The sequence below is a fragment of the Staurois parvus genome, unplaced genomic scaffold (assembly GCF_062004578.1).
Source record: "Staurois parvus isolate SC_StPar_1 unplaced genomic scaffold, SC_StPar_1.0 ptg000505l, whole genome shotgun sequence".
Taxonomy (NCBI): Eukaryota; Metazoa; Chordata; class Amphibia; order Anura; family Ranidae; genus Staurois; species Staurois parvus.
The window spans coordinates 2,050,734-2,057,340 of NW_028318301.1; the positions used below are offsets into that span (position 1 = coordinate 2,050,734).

At 42.5% G+C, this 6,607-nt stretch overlaps 1 pseudogene; it reads left to right on the forward strand.

Annotated features, from left to right (window-relative positions):
- The first annotated feature begins 609 nt into the window (after positions 1–609).
- LOC149451930 (uncharacterized) lies at positions 610–6,167 on the forward strand (annotated as a pseudogene).
- Positions 6,168–6,607: the final 440 nt, after the last annotated feature.

The following is a 6,607-nucleotide window of genomic DNA, read 5'->3' on the forward strand; positions in this document are numbered from 1 at the left end:
GTTCTGTCCTGATTCAGTATTGTGATGACTTATTGCTTTGTAATCCTAACAAAATGTCATGTGAGAGACTCCATCTCATTGCTTGAACATTTAGCACAGACAGGTCACAAAGTGTCTATAAAGAAATTGCAATGGTGTAAGGAAACTGTGGAATACCTGGGTTTCACATTGTCTCATGGAGAGAGAAAGATCAGTCACAAGAGAGCTGTGGCTCTAGTGGGTATGCCACGACCACAAACAAAGAAGGACATGCTAACCTTCTTGGGTATAATTGGTTACTGCCGCCAATGGATACCTGACTGTTCATTTTATGACAACATCCTGAGACAAGCAACCTCACCTGAAAACGCTGATCTTGTAAATTGGTCTGATTAAATGGTTGATGCTTTTGTGTATCTTAAAACTGCAATGGTGACAGCTCCTGGTTTAGGACTTCCTGATTACTGTAAAATGTTTCATTTGTTTGCAAGGGACAACTGTAAAACCATGGCAGGGGTATTAGCACAGGAGCATGGGGGTAAGCTAAGACAGTGGGCCTTCTTTTCCAAAGTGGTTCCAATGCCGGTACAGGGCATGCCGGCATGTCTCAGGGCCCTGGCTTCATGCGCCATGGCAGTAGAGATGGCTACTCCATTAACAGTGGGTCATCCCATGGAGTTACACACCACACATCAAATAATGTTCTTGTTGAAGAACCTACACACACAACACATGTCTACCCAGCGACTCAGTGGATATGAAGTTATCCTCTTGAGTAGCCTATCCCTGGTCATCAAGTATGGCTCCCCTACCTCTGGCCCAACCCCCGTTTTGAATGCCTTATTGGGTTTAAAATGGGAGGGTGATGAGGTACCTTCCCCACATGACTGTATTGAAATCATTCATCAGGATACTTCCCCAAGAGCAGATCTGCTTTCTTCTCCAATGGAGGGGGTGCAGACTGTCTTTGTGGATGGCTCCTGTTCCAGGCCTAATGAGAACACTTATCATGCAGGCTATGCTATTGTGAGTTTGCCTGACACAATTTTGGAAGCCAAACCGATTCCCTACCAGTCAGCACAAGCTGCTGAGCTGATTGCCCTCACAAGGGCCTGTCAGATATTTCAGGGTCAAGAAGTAAACATTTACACTGACTCCAAATATGCCTTTGGGTTGTTCATGACTTTGGAGTAATATGGAAAAGGAGAAGATTCATCGCTGCAGATGGTAAAGCCATCTCTCATTCATCTTTGGTTGATGATTTATTGGCTTCTATTCATTTGCCACTAAAGGTTGCTGCATCTGCCAGGGCTAAGGGAAATGCCCTGGCAGATGCAGCCGCAAAAACAGCTGCCAGTGCTACTCAGGCTCTTGTACAACTTTCACCCCTAGTGCCCCCCTCCCTTCCCTGGGAACAAGTACTCCAAGATCTCCAGGCCTTTGCAACTAAAGAAGACCTGGACTTCAGGGCTTCACAAGCTTTGGAATTGGACCCCAATACAGGGCTCATCTCCAAAGAGGGGAGGCCAGGTATCCCACAAGGAAGTGTGTCCTTGTTCAATTCACAGTACCATGGCAAAGGACACAGAGGGTGGAGAGTTACTGCAGAACTGATTGCCAAAGATTTCTACATATTGCACTTACCTTTGTTTTTCAAAACATTTGTGGCTAGATGCATTGAATGCATAAGAAATAATCCTAACATTCCTCACAAACCCACACATGACCATTTGCAATATCCTACCTCACCTTTCACACACTTGCAAATTGATTTCACTCACATGCCCAAAATGGGTACAAGACAGGAGTATCTGCTAGTGATAGTGGACATGTTTTCCAGATGGGTGGAGGCCTTTGTGACAACCAGAGAGGATAGCAGGACTGTAGTCAAAATCTTGACTCAGGAAGTAATTCCTAGGTGGGGGTGCCCAGTTCAGATAAATTCTGATAATGGTCCAGCTTTCACATCCAAAGTATGCCAGGAATTGGTGAAACCGCTCCAGATTGAGTGGAAGTTTCATATCCCCTATCATCCCCAGAGCTCGGGAGTAGTGGAAAGAATGAATAGAACAATCAAGGACAAGCTTAGGAAGGCCACAGGTGAGACCTATCACAAGTGGAAAAATGCACTGCCAGCAGTCTTGGCTGAGATCAGAATGACTCCCTCCAAGACAAATGGTCTCTCCATTTGAAATCCTGATGGGGAGACAGTTTCCCACTCCTTGGACTAGAAAGCCCCTAATAATAGAGGGGACCTGGAGCAAATACAGGAAGAATATTGTAAAAACCTGATTAACAAATTAAACCGTGTTTATGGCAAAAGTAGCTCGCTGTCAGGAATCTGGGTATGACCAGAAATGTGTGGACTGACACAGGGAAACGCAGGCTTCGGGTATAGTATAAATAATACAATTTATTAAAGACTAACAATACCTAAACGCAGTGCAAAACATAACAGTGCAACAAACCTCCAACAAACAACCATACATACAACACTAAACGTAGTCGGGCAGGCCGGTCGGTAGCAAACGTACAAACAAGGTACCAGGAGCAGGCGGGAGAGTGGTCAGGACTAGCAGAGGTCAGACTCAGTACAGGCAGAGTTCGTGCAGAATCAGGATAGAAGCAAGCAGGATCAGGATACCGGGGCCAAGCAAAACAGTACAACAAGGCACTGACTGCAGGTCTGGCCATTCCTTAAATACACCTCCTGCAATCAGCCTCAGGTGATGGCTGATTGCAGGAGTGAGCCTCTGGTTGCTGAAAGCTCCCGCTGGCCAGCCCTGGTACTGCAGCCCACAAGGCAGGTGAGTCCCACCACCATTGGCGAGTCCATTCCTGACACTCGCACTCTTACTTTGCCTTCACAGGAACCAACCCACTCCATTGTAACAGGTGACGCTGTGGTGATTAAACAACTAAATCGGAATAAGAAGCAAGAATACCCTTTTGGACCACCAACTACAGTAGTTGTGGTAACAACTAACGGAACAAGCTAATACCTGGATCCATGCCAGTAGGATAAAGAAAATTCCCTCCAAGCCTGAAGGACCGGATACAGATAAAAGGAGGTGAAGCAGGTGTTTATCACCTGCCTCACTCACTCTTCGAGGTTTTAAAAGTCTCTGAAAAAGATGTCCTGGCTAGTCTTGCCCCTATATTCTTGGAAGATGGTGTGGACAATTTATCATAGTCCTGATAGTATTCCTGCCCACATGGATTGTTTCTAACTGTATATATCATCCAGATGATTTGGGTATGATTAGTTCTGTGGCTCACAGTATGGCCGCGATAGACAGAAAAGGGAAATTGCTTATAATGATGTGGAAACTTCACTGGGAAAATGTCATTGCTCAAGTTTAAAGTACACTTATGCACAAAGGTCAGGATATGGAAAATGTTGGATACGTAGCAAATTGCACCCTAGCACTGCTAGAATCCCCCTGATAGCCTCCCCTCTAGGATTTCTACAGTTTCTTAAAGGATCACCTCCTGTAACCCTGAGTAATATATCAGCCATGTATGAAAACAACACTATCTTTTCACATATTTAGTAAAACACATCCTCCAGACTGGTGTTTTAAGTTAAGTAACATCTCAAATGAGAAGAGGGGAGCTTGCAGTGAGCCAAAGTTGAACTTTTCTCTTAGTTCAGATTTGTCTTCTGTATATTACGGGATCCAGTGTTCAATGAAACTTTCGTAGATGTTATGGTTAATAATAAGAATCCTGCTTTAACTAGAATTCTTGCTTTCTTAGCCATTGCAGGATATTCTGATACTGCACAAAAGCTTGTAGGTATTCGATCTATGTCACTGGGAAACACATATACAGTCAGGTCCATAAATATTGGGACATTGACACAATTCTAACATTTTTGGCTCTATACACCACCACAATGGATTTGAAATGAAATGAAGATGTGCTTTAACTGCAGACTGTCAGCTTTAATTTGAGGGTATTTACATCCAAATCAGGTGAACGGTATAGGAATTACAACTGTTTGCATATGTGCCTCTCACTTGTTAAGGGACCAAAAGTAATGGGACAGAATAATCATAAATCAAACTTTCACTTTTTAATACTTGGTTGCAAATCCTTTGCAGTCAATTACAGCCTGAAGTCTGGAACGCATAGACATCACCAGACGCTGGGTTTCATCTCTGGTGATGCTCTGCCAAGCCTCTACTGCAACTGTCTTCAGTTGCAGTATTGTTCTTGGGGCATTTTCCCCTCAGTTTTGTCTTCAGCAAGTGAAATGCATGCTCAATCGGATTCAGGTCAGGTGATTGACTTGGCCATTGCATAACATTCCACTTCTTTCCCTTAAAAAACTCTAGTTGCTTTTGCAGTATGCTTTAGGTCATTGTCGATCTGCACTGTGAAGCGGCGTCCAATGAGTTCTGAAGCATTTGGCTGAATACGAGCAGATAATATTGTCCGAAACACTTCAGAATTCATCCTGCTGCTTTTGTCAGCAGTCACATCATCAATAAATACAAGAGAACCAGTTCCATTGGCAGCCATACATGCCCACGCCATGACACCACCATGCTTCACTGATGAGGTGGTATGCTTAGGGTCCTGAACAGTTCCTTTCCTTCTCCATACTCTTCTTTTCCCATCACTCTGGTACAAGTTGATCTTGGTCTCATCTGTCCATAGGATGTTGTTCCAGAACTGTGAAGGCTTTTTTAGATGTAGTTTGGCAAACTCTAATCTTGCCTTTCTGTTTTTGAGGCTCACCAATGGTTTACATCTTGTGGTGAACCCTCTGTATTCACTCTGGTGAAGTCTTCTCTTGATTGTTGACTTTGACACACATACACCTACCTCCTGGAGAGTGTTCTTGATCTGGCCAACTGTTGTGAAGGGTGTTTTCTTCACCAGGGAAAGAATTCTTTGGTCATCCACCACAGTTGTTTTCCGTGGTCTTCCGGGTCTTTTGGTGTTGCTGAGCTCACCGGTGCGTTCCTTCTTTTTAAGAATGTTCCAAACAGTTGTTTTGGCCACGCCTAATGTTTTTGCTATCTCTCTGATGGGTTTGTTTTGTTTTTTCAGCCTAATGATGGCTTGCTTCACTGATGGTGACAGCTCTTTGGATCTCATCTTGAGAGTTGACAGCAACAGATTCCAAATGCAAATAGCACACTTGAAATGAACTCTGGACCTTTTATCTGCTCATTGTAATTGGGATAATGAGGGAATAACACACACCTGGCCATGGAACAGCTGAGAAGTCAATTGTCCCATTACTTTTGGTCCCTTAAAAAGTGGGAGGCACATATGCAAACTGTTGTAATTCCTACACCGTTCACCTGATTTGGATGTAAATACCCTCAAATTAAAGCTGACAGTCTGCAGTTAAAGCACATCTTGTTCGTTTCAGTTCAAATCCATTGTGGTGGTGTATAGAGCCAAAAATGTTAGAATTGTGTCAATGTCCCAATATTTATGGACCTGACTGTATGCTGTGGAAAGATCTGTTACCCCTGGATACCCTTGGAAGCCCATGGATGGTGTTATCTAGCTTACTTAATACCCATCATGGGAGTCCTTGGAGGGAAAGGGGATGCATACACACATTTTCTGGAAGCAGGGCCCCATCCAAGGTATCCACTAAGGTATAAACAGAAACAGGACCTGTTTCTAGTTCAGGATAAGATTTGGGCTTGGTTTCCATCATGGACAGGTTGGGGAGTGGAGGTAATGAATAGATTAAATAACTATCCACACATTCTAGATGACATAATGGAAAAGAATACTGCGGATATTAAACTTTTAAGCGTAGAGCAAAGAGCGATTAGAAAACAGCTAGAAATACATAATTTTGCTATTGAATCTGAGTTCTGCCTTAACGGGATTATGTGAGATGACTGAGGAATATGAATGCTGTACTTGGATACATAACACTAGTTTTGATGTCCCAGACTATTATGACATTAGCAAACATAGGGAAGAGTTTTCAGCCCTCCAAGAGAAGGCCAGGAAAATAGCTGAAGAAGGATGGAATCCATTTAACCATTTGAATACCGGGCAATTTTCTCCCTTCCTGCCCAGGCCATTTTTCAGGTTTCAGCGCTCTCACACTTTGAATGACAATTGTGTGGTAATACAACATTGTACCCAAAACTAAAATTGTATCAGTTTCTTCACAACTAGAGCTTTCTTTTGGTGGTATTTAATCACCGCCGGGGTATTTATTTTTTGCTAAATTATCAAAAAAAGACCGGAAACTTTGAAAAAAAAAACAAAAAAAAAAACAAACATTTTTGTTTCTGTTATAAAAGTTTGCAAATAAATAATTGTTCTTCATAAATTTAGGCCAAGATGTATTCTACTACATGTCTTTGGTGAAAATAACCCAAATTAGTATGTATTTTTTAGTTTGTAGGAAAGTTATAGAGTTCACAAACTATGGTATAGATCTGAATATTGATCAATCCTGAAGTACTGACGGCCAATCTAATTTGTTGAGGTCCAAGAATGTTAGAACAGTACAGATATCCCCCAAATGACCCCTTTTTGTCCGACGTACTTCATAAGAGGCATGGCGAGTTTTTTGAAGTTGTATTTTGTTTGTAATTTTTCGGAGAATGAAAAAAATGCAAAAAATGTACTGTTTTTT